At 39.4% G+C, this 21,886-nt stretch overlaps 1 protein-coding gene and 1 long non-coding RNA gene across 2 annotated transcripts in view; one reads left to right on the top strand and one right to left on the bottom strand.

The window, feature by feature from the left end:
* Positions 1-21,886, bottom strand: part of LOC135474814 (H(+)/Cl(-) exchange transporter 6-like) — a 59,983-nt gene that overhangs the window by 8,583 nt on the left and 29,514 nt on the right.
* Positions 8,600-20,820, top strand: LOC135474815 (uncharacterized). The gene is made up of 3 exons (XR_010445012.1): positions 8,600-8,780; positions 18,134-18,300; positions 19,845-20,820. It is a non-coding gene; the product is annotated as an uncharacterized LOC135474815 (long non-coding RNA).

The raw sequence follows: 21,886 nt of genomic DNA, 5'->3' as shown, positions 1-21,886 counted from the left end.
GTTGTATACTGGGCAAAAATTTGTAATTTGCCCATAGTCTGCTTTTTACCTCCCCTTTTTCTCTTCCCCAGTAGACCTTATAAAACGTGCTCACCATGACAACAGAATGAAACTAACAGCCAAAGTTCACTTCCGCTTCTGGAGATTAATGGGAAAGAACTCTTAATGTTGCCAAACGAAAGCGGCTTGCTAATGTATCGTGACAGGCTAATAGGGTATAAACTGAGTGTGTCAAAGACCATATATTCTGCACTAGAAAAACGCCACGGACAAGCAACACAACAGCGACAAGCAATTTGTTATCAGCAAAAACAAGAATATTAGGGTTTTTTTGGCAATGTCCAGTCCGTTTCATCACCTCTTCAAATACTGCCGACAACCCGCAGCGATCATCGAACCACTTGATGTTTTTTTGTCTTTGATACGGGCTATCGGCGCCACGGGGACAGATGAGTCCGCCTTTCATTACCAGCAGATTCAGCGAAATGCAGTGAGTTTGCTTTTTACCAACTGTAAACCACATAATAACAATTTGTCTATTGAAATCAAATGCAGTGGCAGTTACTATAGATGTCAACGAACCATCATTAAAGTTTATCACTTTAATCAAAAAGAGGATGCGTTCCACAACCGTTAAAGAGTTGGTGTGATGTTTTTTACACTCTCCATCCTTCACTGTCCAAGCTGTCCGACATATTCTACACCATCCTAGCTGTCCGACATACTCTACACCATCCTAGCTGTCCGACATATTCTACACCATACAAGCTGTCCGACATATTCTACACCATCCTATCTGTCAGACATATTCTACACTATCCTAGCTGTCCGACATACTCTACACCATCCAAGCTGTCCGACATATTCTACACCATCCTAGCTGTCCGACATACTCTACACCATCCTAGCTGTCCGACATATTCTACGCCATACAAGCTGTCCGACATATTCTATACTATCCAAGGTGTACCACATATTCTATACTATCCATGCTGCATCACATATTCTATACTATCCAAGCTGTGCCATATATTCTAAGCATGTTCGAAGCTGTACGACCTACATGTACACTATCGAAGCTGTAAGACCTACATGTACACTATCGAAGCTGTACGACCTACATGTACACTATCGAAGCTGTAAGGCCTACATGTACGCTATCGAAGCTGTAAGACCTTCATGTACACTATCGAAACTGTAAGATCTACATGCACACTATCGAAGCTGTACCACCTACACGCACACTATCGATGCTGTACGATCTTACCTTACACTAACATACTACCTATTTTCCATTATTCAAATTATCACTTAGGACCTATTTATTACACAGACTGTTTCATAATACCAACAGGGGCTCGGCATATTTGAATATGTTCTATATTATTATTATTATTGTTGTTGTTGTTGTTTTTGTTGTTATTACTATTATTATTATTATTACTACAAAAGGTGATGTTATTTCGTCCACTTTGGCATATCAGTTTTTGGTGTATGTTGATCAACATACACATTCTGTGCCAGAAACTATCAACGGCATGCCGACTGCATTGCTTCCTTGGTCACGTGGACACTAATTCACAGGGCGAAATCGACTTCTTAACGCTGATAGTTGACGGGCAAAATTAAGGCAAATTCAATCCCTTGAGGTCGTCGATTGAAGAGACCTAAGTGATAAGGAAATTACCTCTTCGCTGAGACATTGGGGGGAAACTGACTCTAGCCGCTAGTCAGAGGGTTTGTACAGGACAAAATAAGGTAATTAGGCTCTATCCTGTTTGTTAGGAGACGCGATGTTACAGTTAAAGGATGGGAGGCATATTAATGATGAGGGTATGATGATGGAGTGGGGCACGTGAGGGTGAAACATGCGTGGGTGGGGCGCATGAGAATGGGGCGTTTGAGGCATTGAGGGAGCGAGAATGAAGTTGTAGCTGTCATGGACAACATCGCCCTCGCTACACTTTCCACTCGCTGAAATGAAACAAAAGCCAGTTTGAAATTGCGACTCCGACACTTATTACTAATTCTTATTTTCTTAGACTAACTTAGTGTCATTATCAATAATCTTATCAAATTGCTATAGTCCCATAAATTTAGGCTGTTTCGGTCTAAACGGGTGAATTTCAATGGATACATCAAGAAACACATCATTCAATACTTCAGCAATCGTTTATCACCTCACAACCTACTTACAGCTGCTTATAGGAGCATTCTGGTGACCGTTTATCACCTCACAACTGCTTGTAAAGGCATTATGGTTACCAACAACGACCTTACAACTGCTTGTAAAGGCATTATGGTTATGGTTTATCACCTCACAACTGCTTGTAAAGGCAATATGGTTACCGACAATGACCTTACAACTGCTTGTAAAGGCATTATGGTTATCGTTTATCACCTCACAACTGCTTATGAAGGCAGCATGGTTACTGATTGTAAACTCACAGTCGTTTAATAATGGAATTATGGTTACCGATTATCAACTCACAACTTCTTATAGCGGCATTATACCATCACCTCACGATCGCTCATAACAATATTTTGTTAAACACCTTAAATCCGCCTATACTTATATCCCATGAATACTAACGGCAAGTCTCAAAGTTGGTCTCTCCCTCTTAATGATGATTACCAGTCTTGTCATCGCTGCACGGTGAACGTTTCACCCTTTTCAATATTAAGGCAGTACCAAACAATGCGCTGGCTCAAAATCCTCTCCATTATACGTCATCTATATGACATGTAACGTTACTTCATTTCTGCCATCGTTGTTTCATCACAGGGTGCTGTACACAGCTCTATCCAAACCTAATTCGTCTCATCGCATATATAAGTAATAATGACTAATGTGGAGGCTGATGTGTATTGTTGTTGTTATCGTTTATTTAAGAGATTTCAAAGAGATGCCTTTACAACACTGAAAAGGTAACAGTGATAAAAAGGCAGTTTCTAGGATTCATGTACATACATAAATATTGAAACATAAGAGTGCCTATATCTGGATGACTCAACGTTAATAACACTGAAATAGGTACAAGTGGTCAAAAGGCCATTTCTAGACTTTATAAAAACATAAACTGTTAATTATCACACAAAATACATACACATATAGGTGCACGACAAATAACACTGACGAAGCTTGAGTCATCAAACACTCATTTTCGTGATTTATGTAGAAACACAGTCTGTTATCACACAAGATGAGACAACCATGTACTGTAGATGCACGATTCTACTTTCTAAACATTCACAAAAACACTGATCACCCATCCTCTATTTGTGACTGTAGAAACATAAGCTATTATCATGTACATATCTCAGTTGTATCAGAATATATACCGAAACAGGGATTATCTTTATAAAACTGACAAAGTATGGGTGGTCGCATACCCGTTCCTAAGATTAATGTGAAAATAAATTAAAAAGAAAAAAAATAATGAACTAAAAATTCACATGAATATTTTATGATACAATTTTTTTGTAATATTTTGGAACGCTATGGTTTGGTCGTCCCTACGTTGCATATTTAATGCAAATAGGAGACTTGTGTAATCGAAAGTGAAAGATCTGCGATCCATATCGGAAGCCTCAGTCAATTTGGTCGAATTTACAGGCAGATTTAGCAAAACTCTCCTCAGGGAATCAAATTTAAGGGCTAATGGAATAAATCCTCTATCAAAACCGGTCGCACTTCAAATTCAAGGCTATAAATGACAACATTAATTCGTAATTCAGTATTGACGCTATCTAATATCGATTATTTGTTAGAAATATAAATTTTCTGGGAAAACATTTTAGATGAATTAAGAAAGTAATATCTCCTCTAGTATAAAGGACATGTAATGAAAAAAGGGGATTATTTTAAATTTGGGTGTGAAGTGTTGACCGGGCAAACGGTCAAATGCATGGATTAAAGTTTAATGAGCTAATTTGCAGGACTAAAATTATCGGCACAGGTGTTGTTATCACCCAGTGAGGAAAGAAGCTGTTCGGTTTGTCGAATATGCACTCAAAATAACCCAATCTTCATCTAAGTCATACAGTGTAGTGAACCCACGGGTCTATTTGTTGAGGCGACACCACCCTCTGGCTGTTTACATCATATAGACATATAGATGTGGTATTGCATCAAGGTTTCCTTTAGTACATCATCTATAGATGTGCATGTGACGTAATAAGCCGATTTAGTTTGTTATTTCACTATAGATGAAGCGTGCGCGTGGTGACAAAGATGATTTTATTACACTACACATCTGTAAACATGTAGTGTGTAAGTGGTGAGAAAGATGACTTTATTACATCATAGAGCTTTTTACATGTAGCGTGCCCGTGGTGACAAAGGTGACTTTATTACATTATAGAATTTTATACATGGAGCGTGACGTGGTAACAAAGATGACTTTATTACATTATAGAGCTTTATACATGGAACGTGACGTGGTAGCAAAGGTGACTTTATTACATTATAGAGCTTTATACATGGAGCGTGACGCGGTGACAAAGGTGACTTTATTACATTATAGAGCTTTAGACATGGAGCGTGACGTAGTGACAAAGGAGACTTTATTACATTATAGAGCTTTATACATGGAGCGTGACGTAGTGACAAAGGAGACTTTATTACATTATAGAGCTTTATACATGGAGCGTGCACGTGGTGACAAAGGAGACTTTATAACATTATAGAGCTTTATACATGGAGCGTGCATGTGGTGACAAAGGTGACTTTATCACATTATAGAACTTTATACATGTAGCGTGCACGTGATAACAATAAATAATAGAGTAAAGAGTACGTCAACATGTGTAGCGTACAAGTGGTAACAAAGATGACCATTAAATCATAGAACTTTATGTATGTAGCGTGCACATGACTACAAAGAGGGCTTTATGACGTCATCAAGTTTTAGACATGTAGCAACAAGTCAATGTTTATTTCTTTACTTGATTGGTCTTTTACGAAATACTCAAGAATATTTCACTTATACGGCGTTATGTCAGCATTATGGTGGGAGGAAACCGTACCCGGGTTAAGCCCACGACCATCCACAGGTTGCTGCCAAACCTTCCCCCGTGCGAATCACTGTGTAAATAGTACATGAGAATAAATTAACTATCCCTTTTTAAGGGAAAATAGTTTGTACGAGGAAAAGTATTTAACGACAATATACATTTAGAAGCCTGAGAGTATAATGAAGTGAAATTTTGTTAACTTACAGATTTATTTGTCTTGTGCAATGGGGTCTCGGGATCCAGGCTTAACTGACCGTTGTTCCCTTGCAATGCACGAATATTACGTGACCAGTCAGCCCACAAAACGTCACCACAAAGGTTGGAGTGAACAAAAAACTGCACAGCTTATGCCCGAGTTACTGCAGGTGGGAAAGGTACCCAAAAGGTAAGAGACAAATCAACAGTAGGCCTAAGTGCTACTAGATATAGGTATATACATATACAAGCTTATCCAGATTATAAGCAGTCAGACTAGAAAAAATGTAAATACATCTTGTATGGTACAAGACAGGCGTACATGCCAGAAGATGGGCAAATGAGTCATAGGTATACATAAAAGCCTGGGAAAAGGCTTATGGAGGGAACATCGCAGTAAGACAACTGTCTTCACAGTTCGCCGATGAAGAAGACCTAATTCCAAAATGACAAACACAGGATTGTGTTCCTTTTTGAAAGGAATCTAAATGGTTCCTTCCAGTTGACTGTATCCAGAGGATTGGCTGAACCGAATTTTTACGTTCACGCGCCCAAACATTAACATGTCAAGCACGCTTCAGCCCTATAATCACAACCCTATTTCAAAAACTTCAATCGATATCGGTGAGAAATGGCTTCTAAGCAATATCACCGTTCATGCCTTCTCATTTAAATTAACTCGTGCCTGTCCAAATTGGGACTGTGAGGAAACGAAGTACGATAACATTATTGTATAATTTTCAGTGATTGAAATTTCCGTTTGTAATCTTCTTTATACAGGCTTGTAGTTCAGCCAACATTTTTCCGGGTTCATCAGCCAAAGTTAGAAAATGTATGAAGTACGAGAAAAAAGGAACTTGGTTTCGGCCCGCTGACTTTCATGTAAAATCTACGGCGTTACACATCAGTGAAATAATGAAAAAAATTAATCTTGGTTGTTTAGCTGTAAAACTCCAGTCGCTGAAGTACTTTACTGAGTATTACTGAGGTCATACAAATTTATTTGATATTAAACTATTGCCTTAATAAACTGCAGGTTATTGATTTGTCCTAAAGCTGTGAGTTATCCAGGAGATAATTCCACGTCTTCATGACAACAGCTCAAAGTGGTAAGCCCTATATATCTGTTTTACACTTATTTATTTATTTGATTGGAGTTTTACGCCGTACTCAAGAATATTTCACTTATGAGGCGGCGACCAGCATTATGGTTGGAAGGAACAAGGAGAGCCCCGGTTAAACCCACGACCACCCACAGGTTGCTGGAAAACCTTCCCACCGGAGTTAAGACATTGTATCACTGTGCAGATAATACATGAGAATAAATAAAATATCCCTTTTTAACAGAAAATAGGTTGAAAAGTATTTAACGACTTTATAGATTTAGAAACCTGAGAGTATGATGAAGTGCAATTTTGTTAACATACAGATTTTTTTGTCTTGTCTCTCGGGATCCAGGCTTAACTGACCGTTGTTCTCTTGCAATGCATGAATATTACGTAACCAGTCTGACCACAAAACGTCACCACAAGACTGCACAGCTTATATCCTGTGGGATATGTTATGGTGGGACGAAACCCGGCAGAGCCCGGGGAAACCCACGACCATCTACAGGTTGTATATCGCTTTTTACCTATAACGCTTTATATTTACATGGACGTTGTTTAATGCCTTACGAATTTTTGACCAATACAATGGTGGTCATTTTTACGGGTGGAGGAAACCGATAACCCATTTAAAATTATCTATGTATATGACGCAGAGATATGCATAACATCAAATGTGTTTAAGGCTGAGCAAACGGCCACGAGCGGTGTCTAGGGCTTATTGTTGCCAGGATGCCAGGAATATACAAATGCCCTGTCCAAGGCCGGGATTGAAGTAGCAGCTTGTGTGCCGTGGCGATTAAAAGACAAGCATCTCTATAATGACCTGGTCACGCCCCGCTAACCACACGACTATATATGTCCGTGTGCACAGAAGTTGACATATCTAAAAAACAAGGGCTTAAATCGCGTTTAAACTTTAGCTCAAAAACAACTCAGAACCGTATTTGAAGAATTTACCACTAATTTGTTATATACAATTGAATATCTGATCATATCGTACTATTCCCCAATAAGACTAAACTACATGACCAAAACTTCACCCAAAAGGTTGAAGCTTCAGGAAAACTTCCCCCAAAAGGCTGAAGCCCGTAAGGAAAGCTTCACCCAAAGGGTTGTGATTCATCAGAAAAACTTCCCCCCAATAGGCTAAAGCTCATCAAGAAACACCAGCTCAGTAACCAGCTATTATAGGAATGGCCAAAACCCCGCAAATTCGAACTCATGCTTTTTTCACCCAAATGTTGATTACTGCAGTGTTAAAATTTTCCCGTAAACGTTAACCGCTAGAGGTGCAGCTGTGCTGTATCAAATTCAGTAAAGTTTCATTTCTCATAAAAATAAACCTTTACTTTTGTAAGGTAAACTTTCACAGGTCATCGATAAACCTTTACTGAAGCATGTACTCTAAAAGATGCAGCCTTGATACAGTTCAATGTCCACGGGCAGAATTTCATTGGAGTAACGACGGACTCAACTGAACCTTTGATCAATGGAGTGATTTATCATAAGTATTAGCGTAATATTTGAATACACACGCGCTTCCACTATAAGGCGCATGCTCTTCTACTGAAAAAATTGGCTCCGAGTTTTGAACAATCTGAATTTCATTTACGCAAATAAACACACATCTTATGAATAAAATAGATACCAGTATTCAAGATATAAATCCTGAATGTCTTCCATTTCAGCTATGTCACAAAGCAAATCTAATCAGCTTCATAAGGAAATTCAACATGGTGTACAGGTAATGAGCTAGTAACAGTATAAATATAGTCGCAATGACCCAAGAGCGGGTCTCACAAATGTGTTCAAGTCCAGCTCATGCTGGCTTCCTCTCCGGGCGTACGGGGGGAAGGTCTGCAGCAACCTGCGGATGGTCGTGGGTTTCCCCCGGACACTTCCATGTTTCCTCCCACCAATCAATCAAATAAATAAATAAATAAATATAAATGTAGGTGGTCGTTGTATGGCCTATTTATTTAGATCGGAGTGCCATCTACTTAAGGGAACGTGGGAGTAAAGGCGTGGGGCTTTGGGAGGTTGGTTAAAACAATCCATAAAGCTGAGTAGGTTTTGTTGTTGTAAATCACCAAATCAAACTGTTTCTACACGACAGTTCTTTCGGCAATCCAGGTTACACGCGAATCACCACGCCCACTGCTGCCTGTTCCACCAATCAGCGACAGCGTACGCTTGATTGATCTGACTCTCCCAGTTTTCTATGAAGACTTCCATATATAGTAGTTTATGGCAGGGGAGACACTGCAGGCTTAACTCAACACCGGTAACGACCAGAGGACGGTGAGATACTTTGCAGTTACCCAGACGTAAAAAAGACCAGGCGCAGAGTTACGCTGTCACAAACACAAGTCAAAATCATGAAGTCCATGCTGTTCTTGTTACTTATTGCCTTGGTGATCTCCAGCAGTATTGTGCGAGCGAATTGGTTCGGCAAAAGAGGTAAGTAAAACTTTTTTTCGCAGGTAGGCCTAGAAGAAAGCTATGATGAACGGATACTTAGAACAAGACACCACAATTATCTTCTACTTTCTTTTTTTTTTTTTTTGAATTTGATTAAGTGTTCAAATCAATTCTTACATGATATATTGACAGAAACATAGTTAAAGCGCTCTGGAGAGGTTTAGCAGTTTTCCCCTGGATTTCGGACAGTTTCCTGTAAAGCAAAACCTTAATGCCTCAGTGCATTCATTATTTATTTGTTCTTTACGGACATTCTTAATAATTATTCAGGTTTCTGGATGGAGGAAACCAGAGCGCGATCAGTAAACCAAACCAACAGAATGTGTGACTACAATTAAAGAAAACGGTCGAAATCGATGTCTGGAAATACATATGAATATCGCTTTGTTGAAACTATCACTTTTCTGCATGATTAAGATTTATATTGTAACGTCTCGATTTACTCATTTGGCTGAAGCGTTGCAGTCTGCCCCAACCCATGGGTCCCTGGCCAATGATGATCGAATACAAATCGAATATCACCTCGTTTCGCTATGACCTTAATTAAAGAGGTTTGTCGGGTATTAGCCGGTTTACTCTAGGCAAACCGATTTCCTGTATCCATAACCTGTCCATGGTCGTATATAACAAAAATACTCGAATGCTGAGAAAAGCACCAAGTGTTTTAATAATTCAGAACTAAATTTCTAATTTAAAGAGAAAAATATTTAATTAATTGAGTAAGATAGTTCAAAGACATGTCTGATAAAAGCAACGAAGATTTTTCTTTAAAGCGTAAAATTGAACTAGACCATTTACCAAAAATGGGGGTTTAATATAGTAAGCGTTTAATTCACAACGAGCTAACTCGCTACTATAGGTGCCAGTTAATTCTTCGACTGTTATGAACATAAATATGAATATTCATGGATAGTTTTCTCAAAACGGAACGATAGCCCCTTTTATAGACGGAAATCCTGCTAGGAGTTTCCAGACAGTGAAGTCTGCCCTAACCGAAATGACTGGAGTTTAATACGTTACTCAGTAAAGCATTTACCTTGCACACTGAAGTCATCAGTTTGCCCATCAAAAATCCTTCAAACTGCGTTTCATCAGACTCATGGATTACTTTCATACAATCTTACAGAGGTTTACACAAAATATTGTCTCAGCTACGAATTGACATATAAGCAAATACTTTATTTTCCTTCAATTCAACCCTAATTTCCGTAAGGTTTAAGGAAAAGTGTCGAAGCTATTGACAATAGTGTGGGGAATTCGAAAGTGTTGATTGGATTAGCGAGAGCCAGAATAAGCAGAGATGGTGTTAAAGCACCTTGTCGATACGGCTGTGTGTCTCGGTCAGACAAGGCCAACAACCTTAATGTTACCCCAGACGACGGATTACAAGAGGCTTGGAGAGCACAATATGAAATAAAACTTAATAAAGCTTTGTGGTTCCATCTGAAAGCCTGGCGTACTAAGATACCGCTTTCGCTCCAGAGGAGAGCATTAGGGCAAAAAGAGGTAATATTGAAAGCAACTGCAATTGAAATAGAGGCTGTTGATTCTACTGCAACCTTAGGAAGTAGTGATGATAATCGTGTAAGTTCCAGTAAAATACAGTAACCTCAACAGTCTAAGGGAAAAGTTTGATTATATTACGACATTGTCTTTGTTCCCGTTTAATTGAACGTTCTGTATCGAATCAATAATTCAGAAGACAAAAGGCTCCGTGTCCCCACAAGGGAAATGAACTGTAACCATCTGACCCAGCAAAACCCGCTGAGGAAATTCAAAGACAAAAACATAACACCATACTACGAATATTTAGGAAAAACTTCACCTTACAGCAGAGCATTCAGATCCCTTCGTTAACTCTGATTCGATAATCGAAAACGATATTATTAATTCTTTTTTTTTTCACTTTTTAAACAATGCTGATCGGGAATTTGATTCACGTCAGAACTGACGGTTTACAATAATTGCCGTCGTGCTGTCATCCTGTGGCGATACTCCATACTATATTTCTTTTTCCTGTCTAGGTACTGTTCTGCTACCTTGAGAAGGCATAAAGTTGTTGTTATTACATTAACTTCCTATGTACATACACACAGATCGATCTGTCTGTCTTGGTACTCAAGTACAATATTCTCAAACACAATATTTACTTTCATAGTTTCCATCAGTTTTCACGATCTTTTACCCACCTATCAACATGAAGTAAGCTTACAGAGCGAGGTGACACATGAGTTTACAGAGCGAGCGGTGACACTCGAGCTTACAGAGCTAGCGGTGACACACAAGCTTACAGAACTGGCGGTGACACACGAGCTTAAAGAGTGAGAGCCGACATATTATCAGGTCATTGTTCAACATTTCCTGTCATCATTATCGACATATGCCCCTGTCAACAATTCTTCCATGTCACTGTCAACATTTATTCGTGTTACAATCAGAATTTCCTCAAGTTGTTGTTGGCATATTCTCATTTTATTATCAATAGTTTGGCAAAACACTCTTTCTCTCCCCAACATTTCTCCTGCTCTCACAGTTCGTGGAGTCTTTGTAACAAAAACTGTTCCACGACGACTCATGTAGACGTTTACTCAACTTTCACCGAATGCCACTTGTCTTCCACCGAGTCACTAAATAACAATTCCTCTCCAAGTCAATATCAACATTTTCCCATGTCAATATTAACATTTTCCATATCAATATCAACATTTCCCACGTCACTATCAACCTTTTCCATACCAATATCACCATTTTCCACGTCAATATCAACCTTTTCCATACCAATATCAACATTTTCCACGTCACTATCAACCTTGTCCATACCAATATCAACATTTTCCACCTCACTGTCAACCTTTTCCCATACCAGTAGCAACATTTTCAAGTGACAGTATCAACATTTTCCTATGTCACTATCATCATTTCCCCTCTCACTATCAATATTTTCCCATGACACTAACGACATTTTCTCATGTCACTATCAACATTTTCCCATTTTACTTTTAACATCTGCCGAAGTCATAGTCAGCATATTTCCCATGTCAACATGTTGCCATGTTACTAGTAACATTTTTTTCCATGTCAGTTTCAGCATTCCAATATGGTCCAATATGGCCACTTTACACATTTCTCCAATCACTTTTGCCACATTCTCATGTCACTATCAACATTTTCCCATGTCACTGTCAACATTTTCCCATGTCACTGTCAACATTTCCTTAAATCGCTAGAACATTTCCACAAGTCTCTTCCCAAGTCTTTCGTTCATACGAGTATCAACCGCCATGTTATCCGAAACACTTCCTGAAGTCATTATCTTCCCTACATATTTCTAAATAAAATTGTCAGCATTTTCCCTTGTCGATTGTCATCATTTCTTCGTCATCTTTAACAAACCTCTGTCCATGTATGGGAAAGAAATCACGGTCAGATTTCAGATAGCTCACAGGGTATTATTTTTGCAGACGCAATGTAGGGCTGAACAGGAAATATTACTGTGGGGCTTTGCATTACCATAGGTGTTATGCTAGTCTGTGCTCATGTTCCCGACTGAGCAAGGTGTCAGGCCCTATAGAGTACCTCACTGCATAGCTTCAGATGGCTCCACAGAGTTCTGTGTTCACAGACTTTCAGGCATGTTAATATACACGACTTTTAAGATCCAACATTTTCTTGTGCACTCAAGTGTGACTGGAACTCTAAGATGAAAAGCCTGATCGAGGGATCTCGTCTCTCTACTGTTGGCCAGTCACTGAAATCTGTTGTTGAATTATATTTGCTGCATACTGAGAGAACTGGCGTTACCCTAAACCAGGTTTTATTTATACCGTTGGGAAGGGGGGGGGGGGGCACAAAATTCCAATCATTTATGAGGTGTGCAATTTATCGAAACAATCGGTCTTGAAGTACAATCGCATGTTGTTGTACTGCAGTGGCGATAACTGTCACAGTACACTTCTTAACTCGTTTGTTGTGCCAGAACTCCGTTGATCCACTGATCGTGATCCACGGCTAAGTAACTTGAGGTTGTGCCGGTAGAAGATGTTACCATCTATCTGTGACGTGTCCATGACTAGGGATAACACTGCAAGCTGTTCATACCGAAGAGTAGTATATTATTATCTTGGAGTAAAGACTGATAACATCAATAATCCGGGAAGTCAAATAAAAACAGACGTTAACCAACAGGCTGAAAATCCAAATGTCAAACTCTGGAAAACAATGTTCAAGCACCCAATAAATAAATACAGACGTAAAGCAATCTCTGGCACATCATATGACACACCGCAATGCTGGACAGTCTGTCTGAGATAACGTGATAGTTTCTATCATAGAAACCTGATGGTAGCAAATAACTAATCACAGCGTGAAATATCAAGCAGATTTTGATGGACACGCCGATACCATTCTGTGCACTGAACGGGTTCGTCTCCATCAAGTGAAACATAAAAGGTCTCTGAGAAACAGTTTTACACACCATCTGTTTCTGTTTTCATATTAAGGTATTTGATGTATATATTATTTCTTATATATTCCTTTGGGAACTGGTGTCATACGTTGTTTTGTTTATTTGTTTATTTATTTGATTGGTATTTTACGCCGTACTCAACAATATTTCACTTATACGACGCGGCCAGCATTATAGTGGGTGGAAACTGGGCAGAGCCCGAGGGAAAACCCCGACCATCCGCAGGTTGCTGGCAGACCTTCCCACGTACGGCCGGAGAGGAAGCCAGCATGAGCTGGACTTGAACTCACAGCGACTGCATTCGTGGGAGACTCCTGGGTCATTACGCTGTGCTAGCGCGCTAACCAACTGAGGCACGGAGGCCCCTAGGTTGTTTTGGAAGTGGATCTTGCGATTATCGACTTGGAAAGCCATGACCCTTATATTATAAAAATATTTCTCTTCTATATTTACATTTATGGGTGGGAGGAAACCGTCGACAAACACAGCGCATTCCGAGTATTAAACCTGCTGATATAAAAGCCTGATCAGCGAGAACTAAATTCAAGCTTCAGATTGCAGATGGTCATTACTGCGCCCATAAATCCATATTATATAAACAACGAAAATATATACGATCTCGATTGAAAGCTCCATGCTGACGAGTGTATGGTAGAAATCATTCAGTCTGTACTTCCATACATATATAAGGCACCTTCAGGGTCTAGGATGAAGGCAGCAAAACCAATATAGCAGCAGGGTACAATCGGGGTGCCATTAACAGTGCATGCATCTTAATGATTATACGCATAGCCGCTTTAATATTGCCGTCCGTTGAGCCTATGTCAGCTTGCATAACATACTGGGTTAGATGAGAGTCTATTCCATCGAAGACTCCGACAAACCTGGCTTAACGAAGTTCAGGTATTCTACTTAACTTTGGTGGTTAGTTTCGAATTACACTTATTTCTCTCATACAAAGCTAAGTTACCTGCTATTCCAAGACGGTGACTTTGACATGGTCAGCAAGGAGCAGGACAGAGTTAACCATAGTAATCACTCGAGTAATCTTACATATCCACTTACATCTACATCGGTCTTCTTATCCAGATAATTCTCTTTCATAGGTAAATGTATTAATTAATCTGCCACACAAGTCTCGCGCTAAAATTGTACACAATTAAATTAATTGGTTGAGAATTTTACCTATCAATTTTACTGTTTTTCAAGCCATTGTAAAAGGAAATTTGTTCTGAGCAACCTCAGCACTGAGGAAAAACACTGTTCCATTTTTATTTTTCATTATTTATTTGTCCTTCCTGCATATTTCACTGCATGTATTCAAAGACACGTCTACAGAAACAACATAAATTCAGATTTAGCGGAAATTACCTGTACGTATGATGAAATATTATAAAAGCTTTGTGCTCAAGATCAGTATTAACGGAAATTTTGATTTTCCAAGCTGAAAGTTTATACAGAATAAGGGAAATGAGTAGAACCCTTATGGAGTCAGTTTTCAATCATGCAAGAAAGACGTGGAAACCGCAATACATAATTACGTTTTAAATCTTAGATAATAATTAGATCCAAGAAAAATGACATTAAAATGCATATCCTAATTTTATTCGCCTGCTTACACTGCGATGATATTATCCGTGACAACAGCATCCTTGAGCTCTTACACAAGAGATCGTTCATTTGACGCAGATGGTAGACGTAGGCATTTGGAGTTCAAATCCCTATCTAGCCCAGATATGTACATGTAACAACGCTTTTACTGTGCCTACCCCGAGAAAAGGCGTCAGCGCTAGTTTAATATAAACGCGTTTGGTGAAATATCCTTGCCATAAGACACGGCTAAGTCCGCGAGTTTGACGTGTATGAAAGGCGCCAGCGCTAGTTTAATATAAACGCACTTGGTGAAATATCCTTGCCGTAAGACACGGCTAAGTCCGCGAGTACAACATGTATGTGCATATTAAGTAAGCACGTGGCAGTGCAACAAGAGCACGCGCATGTGGAAATTGATCTAAGTATACGGAACCGCCAAGTGATAAACTATCGACTGTACATCTACTTGTTGTAGTTCAATTATTTTTCTTCAGTACAGTGTTCTGCAAACTTTTACACTGTATTATAGTATCCAACGAGTTACAAATACAGACAAATGTAGAACATCATCGAAATATGGTTTTAAGTTAGCCAATAAAGACTTGTTCATTATATCCAAACCGTCATTTTATAGCAAAATAGCGGAGTGAGGTTTAAAACACACTTTCTTAACTTTTTAAGGGGTTCGTTTTTACGAGAGACTCAAGATAAATCCATGGCATACATACAGAACCGAACCCCAGTCAGTTTGATTGTGGAATTTTTCAGGGGATGGTTATTCCAGCAATCCACCGACGCACGAGATTCCGTTTCCCTACATAATTCACAAATGGAAGCATTGTACATGTGAATGTAAAGCTCAAAGCTGGACAACATGTCTTAAAAAGTGAACTGTCTCGCGCACAGTCACTACCGGAACCCGCTGTCACATTTCTACCGAACCTCACGTTTGCATAAGGAACGGCTCGAGTCGAGAGAAGACCAATGCCTTTGTTATTGCGACTCATCACGCTATGGTCTGCTTTTGGATGAACATACAAACGACATTATTTTGTAGTTTTTGCCTTTATTCCAATAAACATGACGATCGGACGTCGGTAAACCGGAAGACAAAAACATCAGTCGTGAGCGAAGGGTTTTGTTGGAAGTTTTGGGGTAATTGCAGTGGGAGTGTAGCGAGGTCGTTAGCCACGGTCATGGAAAACCCTGCTAGAATTCACTCACAGATTTCACTAGTTATTTAACTAATGGTTCGTGATCCGTAGATGTGAAAAAAAATGAGAACACAGTCTAAAGAAGTTCCTGCTAACGCCTCATCGAAGATTACACGAAACGAATTTTTTTCTTCGCACCCTGAATTGCAATATCACCAGGAATCAGTCGCGCCTGAGTCAACAGCAGACACAGGAATCGTGCTCAGACGCACTTCTTACGTCTTTTATGGCCGAAATATAAATATTGTATTTCTCCTAACGCCCGACAAGATGAACGCACCAACATTAAATGAACAAGCTTCATTACTAAAGAAATAAGCCAAATGTAAATATCGGACTGCTCTAACGTGTGTTTGCAATACAAATATGGCTCTCAATTTAGTGACAGGAGATGCTATTACGTTACCTTTACGCCTGTCAGTCCTGTGTCCATAATGGTGAATCGATTTTTGTGGTCAGCCACCGTTAAGGGCTCGGCTTAATCAAAGATACGAATGTTTCAATAGATCGAAGAACTCTGACACTTCTTACTTGATTCTCCTTCGAATTTGGTTCTTTAACAAAGATAATATATCAAGAAAACAATTCGCTAGTAGAGTTCGTAGTACACTTATAAGTTCACTGATGGGGAACGAATAAAATTTGAAATGTGAAATAAGAAAAATTCCTGTTAGTGTCGTCAATCTTCTGCGGGGCAAATTTAACACTTACAATTTGAACGTCAATGTCATGATTTTGTCTTCCAGCTTTGTAATTCATACAACAAGTCGAAATCGAGGAATTACTACCATGCAATTTTTGGTCAAAAGCTGCAAACCGTATGAAGTACATGTATACTTTTTGCTGTTTCCATAGGAGTAGTTATATTTCTGTGAAATCTTACAAATTGCATAACGTGAACGCGACTCCATAACATAACTTCATACGGTATGTCTTGTATAATGGGGGCCTCCGTGGCTCAGTCGGTTAGCGCGCTAGCGCAGCGTAATGACCCAGGAGCCTCTCACCAATGCGATCGCTGTGAGTTCAAGTCGAGCTCATGCTGGCTTCCTCTTCGGCCGTACGTGGGAAGGTCTGCCAGCAACCTGCGGATGGTCGTGGGTTTCCCCTGGGCTGTGCCCGGTTTCCACCCACCATAATGCTGGCCGCCGTCGTATAAGTGAAATATTCTTGAGTACGGCGTAAAAGACCAATCAAAAAAAAAAAAAAATCTTGTATAATGACGCGACAATGTATATACGCGTCCTGCTGACCAACGGTGCATGTCACATCAGCCAGATGTATTTCACTTATGTTCTATTTCATTATTCCTGTATATAATAAAGTCATTACAGGCACCATTTTATGAGGTACTTCAAACGTCTGACCTGGAGACTGGATCGTCTTCCAGGAGAATTTATATTAAAATAAACGCTTGATAAGAGTGCATTCGTCATTCACACCTTCAGAAGGAAAATAATCTCTAAATAATCGCCCTATCCACAAACCAAGTCCGTTTCTCGCTAGAAAACGACATGCTCTGAAAATAAATTTGTCAGCTAATACGGGAAACACGACCTTTTTCTTTGCTTGAATCTAAACTGAACAACGAACACATTTTCCTTTACTATCCTCACTTGGAAATTTACTTTATCCGTACAATAAAGCGAATAAATATATAATAATTTTTAAAAAAGCAAGACAAACTGTAATACTGGTACAACGGTAGTTTCACGATGACGCCATATAATTTATTTGTTTTATTTGATTATTTTTAACACTGTACTGCACTATCTTTCATTATTCGATGGTGACCAATGTCATGGGTGGAAGAAACCCAGGTGCCCCTAGCAAACCAGCAAGAGTTTGTAAGCTGCGGACAAACTTTGACATATGTTAAACTGTGCCCTTCATGTAAGACTAAATAAAAGGAATGCCGATTACATCGGAAATAAAGGAATCTTGAAAATTCATTGTCCCACAGAGTGGGATTGAGCCCACGCTGTGGGTGAGCTAGTAGTTGAAAGACATGTACTTCCCAGCTGTCAATTATTTTCATTTATACATGATTATTTTCACAGATGACAAAGATGATGGGTTTCAACAGTTCCTTACAGAGAAATTGTCACATCACACAACATCATCAAAACTGGCCGACCGGGCGGCGTTAGCGGCAATAGCCCAAATTATCCAGAGCTGGCTCAACAACTCCGAAGACAGGAGAGAAGTCTTCAAGAAAATGACATAGGTAGGCTGAGGTACATAAACATAGCATTGAAAAACAAACAACTGTCATAAAAAAGACAATGTCCACGGGAATGGCGTAGGCCGCAGAAACATCATGCCCCAAATAAGAAAAAATTATAAAGTGTGCACAAATTATCAATGTTTTGCGCAATATAATGACACCGAAAATGGAAAACTTGGTACTCGCAAAGAGTTGACACAATGTAGAATGTTCCACAGAGTCTTACAAACATCGAGAAGGTGATTACTCTCTAATGTGTGAAGTCACCACCGTGGAATCTGCTATGTTTGCCGTCACGGTCGGCCACCTAGCGGTCTGAGTACTAAAGTAACTCAAGATTTACCCATTTCCTGATTGCCCTAGTAACAATCACACACAGCCGTACAGTCTAACCTTATACATTATCAATAACTATTTCGTTGAATTTAATCTTATAAATGTATTGTGTAAAATCCGTCCTTTGCTAGGCAGCTCCAAATTTTATAAACCGGGTGACAATGAAATTAACAGGGCCTCACGGGAAATGGAAGTTGTAGAGCCTCTGTCAAAGCGGACTTTTGCTGAGGGATTTGCGCGGGGCCATACAAGTCAGAGGTTAACCTCTGTGAATGACACATCGCTCCATAGCGACAACTCGCTACGAACGAGTAATCGATGGATTCCTACCACGCCATCACAATGTCTAACGAGGGTTAGATGAGAGATATTTGCACAATAAATGACATTTTCTTTTCAATTTCAAACACTGGTTCCGGTAAAGTTAAACCCACCTTGAGGGTAATGACAGCTCAAAACGACGATGTAAAGCTTATTTCCTACAACTCACACAAGCCTTCAACAAAGCTTGTTTTATAACATATTCAATGGCAATTATCGGGACAAAAAATAACTCATCCATGTTTTTTTGTCCTATTCCCCTGATAATAATACTTCTGCCATTTCGCCAATTAGTTCTTTTACCGGGATTCCATTTGGTAAATCGGAAATTAACAAAAGTAGAACATCTGATGACGTTCGCTTCAAAAATTATGTCAGCCTATACAGGGATATAGTCTAATTGTTGCAAACTAAATGTACACGCTATTGCAAGAGGCCCCTTCTTCTTAATGTGAATGATAAAACAAAGTTGCAAAAGCTGCATATAAAGCTTCCGTTTGCCTACAATTTAATGCCTATCTTTTCCGTGCTTATTTATATTATATATATATGAAGTAGTTTTGGTCTAACATTGAGTACACATTAACATTGTTATCAAGCTTCTAGTTTTAAGTATATAACATGTACACGAAAACAATGCAAACGCCAGACATTGTTAGATCGAAACCAATCGCTATCACCTGTCAGCGGTCTTTAAGGCTATGGTTTACCGATTTTACTGTATATGTTTTATCACCACAAACGTCAAAAAAGGAGATAATTTAAACAGTACAGTTAATAATAATAGACTGTGATGAATCCGTTAATGGTAAGCGTATAAAGCACCACAGATACAGTGTGAGTCACATATAAATAACAAGTTCTGTGTTTCCTTTGTATCTTTACAGTGCTAACTGGCGAACGGGTTGTCGCCGGCACAGCCTTCTTGGCCACGACGAGATCGTCACTCTCCTACAACCTCGGAACATTTCATCAGAGGTTTTTTTTTGAACAACTGAGATTATTTTATTTACGACTCGCTTCTGGTAACCAAGCACATGTGTCAACAGAGGAAAAGAAAATCAGTTTTCGAACTAATCATTATAAATCAGTGATTTGATTTTTGGTCTGCAACTTGTAGGCTGAGATTGCACATGCAAAATTAAACAAGTTACGAATTTGTGGGATGACTTTTTTCTCTTAATGCCCGAAGAGAATTCTACAATGGCTATGCTGCTAACTGGTTAGACCTGGGCAAGAGCAGCCATTCACAGCTTCTGCCACAAACAGAACACACATGGCTTTAGTATTAAGACCATCGTGGTGAGTGGTGCCATTGTGTATCATACATAGGCCTGACCTAGCAGCCCTCGGAACTAATTACATCTTCAAAATATACACGCTATTTCAGCTCTTTCAAATTATGTGACATTTGAAAAGGATATATTCAGTTCAATAAAAATCACTTTAATGTAATCATAAATTTTACTGTTTGTTGTGTAAGAACCCGTTTGACAAATGCTGACGATATTTTATCTTTTAATGTACAAATGCTTTTTGTGGGTGATGATGTTAAATAACCGTGAGCAACGCCACCACAGAGTTACGCCTTAGACACAACTTATAACGGCCACAAGAACATACCGCATAGGCCAAGTGCTTAGCGTGCTAGCGCAGCATAATGACTGCAGAGGCAATTCTCCAATGCGACGCTGAGAGTTCAAGTCCAGCTCATGGTGGGTTTCTCTCCAAACGTACGATGGGAGGTCCGCAACTTGCGCGTTATGGTGTGTTTCTCCCACCATAATATGGAAATATACATGGAGTACGGCGTAAAACACCCATCAAATAAATAAATAAATAAATTTTATTATCATCCTCAAATTTTGATTTGATTGCATCCCTGCTTATCTGTTTATGGAGTCTGCTGAGTCTACTCTCAAAAGCGGTTTGAGATACGGCTGACACTCCCTCTCAATGATTTGGAAATTTTCTTTCTTCTGATTTTTCGATCTACTTTGTTACAAGGAAAAAAGACTTACATAGGCTACACACGAAATTCTCCTGCGAAGTGCCTTGGAAAAGCAGAGCCCAAATACAGTTAAAACTGCTTAACATTTTGACATATCGTAATATCCACAACTCGCGTATTCTCGAATGGCAAAACGTCAAAAGAATAGTTGAAAAACTGAATAAGAATCCCCAGGTCGAGAATAAAAAATTTAAGGCATAGTATAACGCGATCGTTTGCAGTCACTTATGATCTTGTCTCGTGTGTTTCCACGGCGGTTCAATATCGAGTACCTTTAATCTGACACGAGTTTTTCCAACTAGCGCAATCTTAGCGTTCTGATCTCATGCTGACGCTTCTCGGCGGCCCAATGAGGGATAAACGGCATGAGGCCGGAAGTCGAGTCGGCAAAACTCCAAGTTCTCTCTCCGCACGATTGCTTCCTCTAGATCACGAATGTAATGGAACATCAAAATATGTCGTCATGTTGGATATTGTCGTATTCTCGCCACTTGAAAAGAGCGTAGTACTAAGAAGAAAATCGCCGCATCAGTTGGTAAAGTAAGCAGCACGCATGACAATCTGTCAGTGCGAGACGTGCCATGCGACTTAAAATGTCTGGTTCTTCCATGCTAAATTTCACCCTTCAACTTTGTATGGAATGAACTACGAACGAAATAACCATAATGTGTACTCTGTATACTGTAACAGTTAGCCAGATGAAGTAAGAATCTGAATTTTGTTTCATCCGCTAACTATAATCGTGTATGCATGCTGGCTTCCTCTCCGGTCGTACCTGGGAAAGTCTGCCAGCAATCTGTGGATGGTCGTGGGTTTCCCCCGGGATCTGCACGGTTTCCTCCCACCATAATGTGGGCCGCCACCGTCGTATAAGTGAAATATTCTTACGGCGTAAAACACCAGTCAGATAAATAAATA

The sequence above is a fragment of the Liolophura sinensis genome, chromosome 9, assembly GCF_032854445.1.
Source record: "Liolophura sinensis isolate JHLJ2023 chromosome 9, CUHK_Ljap_v2, whole genome shotgun sequence".
NCBI classification, from domain to species: Eukaryota; Metazoa; Mollusca; class Polyplacophora; order Chitonida; family Chitonidae; genus Liolophura; species Liolophura sinensis.
The sequence above is the reverse complement of the archived record's forward strand: the minus strand, read 5'-3'. Positions and strand labels throughout refer to the sequence as shown.